Genomic DNA, 1,600 nt, shown 5'->3' with positions numbered 1-1,600 from the left:
GGAGTGGTAAAAGTACTGGATTGGGGGGATGAGGAGAAGAGCTGTTTTTTTTTTTACCAAACAAATAAAAATTCTCCAACAACTTATATTTTATCAGAACTTGTTTGGATCTTCCTAATGTTTCTCCAGATCGCTTTAGTGCACGAAATTACCTTACCTTACGTTAATTTACTTAGTTCGCCGAGCAAACAAAGCGATAGTATATTATATTTTAGGCGTGAAGCAATTTTATAGGACTTCCGTTTTCTCAACCTAAAGTAGGTAGTTGAAATTTATGCGATGCACAGCTTTTGTTTTCATTGAGTTTCCTTCCTTTTATAGATTTCAACACAGCGGTAAATACACATAAAATGGATATCAATTACGATTATTTTTCATCTCTCGTCTCTGTTGTCTTAATTCACGTATTCCTTCATACGAAGCGAGGAAGCAAACTTCACTTCCAACTTCCTGGCGTTCTTATTTGCGTTCTCAACTGAGGTAGATCTGCGTCCCGTGCACAAAATCCGCCTATTGATTCTTCTGTGCGCTGTGCGGCAAAAAACACATCGACAAACATTACTTTGAAATGGAAGACAAACATTTTAGTGAAGCTACGTGAAGGTCGTGCAGAGAATAGACTGTAGAATCTTTGTACCTGAGAGATTATTCAATGTATATATTTTTCGTTATTTGGAAAGTGCCAGAAGGTGGAGGAAAAATAGCCTTCAGGGAATGAACAGGTAGTAGAAACACTGATTGTCAATAGGATTTGTTTTATTCTACCTAATTCTAGATTATTATGTTCTAGGAAAGTCTTTGAATGCATGTATAAATATCTGTTCAGCTACGTTATACTAGATAATCGTGTCTAAATACAAACAATGATGTTATATAAAAGGAGTTGTCACTACGAACCAATCACGTAAATGCGAGTAAAAAAAATCATATGGAAATCATGGCAAATCATATTATGTCCACAAGCACCCGTCATTTTAGCACATTACAGGGGGTAAACTATTTATACGCGTTTCGCCCCACTCTCACTATGTCGCAAAATAAGCAAATACACACATCTATTCTTTCACGTTGGGAAATTTGAATATGGGACACACACATTTTCGCGTTTTTTTTGTTTTAAGTAAGATTTATGAATAGGATTTGTCCTATTCTGCATAAAAGCTTAGATTATTAGAAGTCCTCTAAAAAAAACTATTGAATGAGGTACAGTATCTGTTCAGCAATTTTAATCATGGCAGTATCCTAGATAACTGTCTGAATATATTACAGGAGAAAGTATTTATATGCATTTCACCTCTCTCTCACTATGTCCCAAAATAAATTCATTCACGTTAGGTAATTTGAATAAGGGACACTCCCATTTTCACGTTTCTGCATTTTTTTTTCTTTACATAAGATTTATATAAGATATCAACTTGGAAAAATTCTAAGGATGTTTTTCTTTCCTAGTTGCTTCGATTATAAATTTAAAACGAGTCTTGGCGTAGCGTTCAATCAGGAATTCTATCACCCAATGGTAATCCGGAAACAGGATCCGAGTTTTATCGTTGTGAGAATACGCTCCGGGCTCAGGCTCTGACCCGCCGTCCAGAAACAGGGG

This window comes from Penaeus monodon, chromosome 25, assembly GCF_015228065.2.
Source record: "Penaeus monodon isolate SGIC_2016 chromosome 25, NSTDA_Pmon_1, whole genome shotgun sequence".
Classification (NCBI taxonomy): Eukaryota; Metazoa; Arthropoda; class Malacostraca; order Decapoda; family Penaeidae; genus Penaeus; species Penaeus monodon.
The sequence above is the reverse complement of the archived record's forward strand: the minus strand, read 5'-3'. Positions refer to the sequence as shown.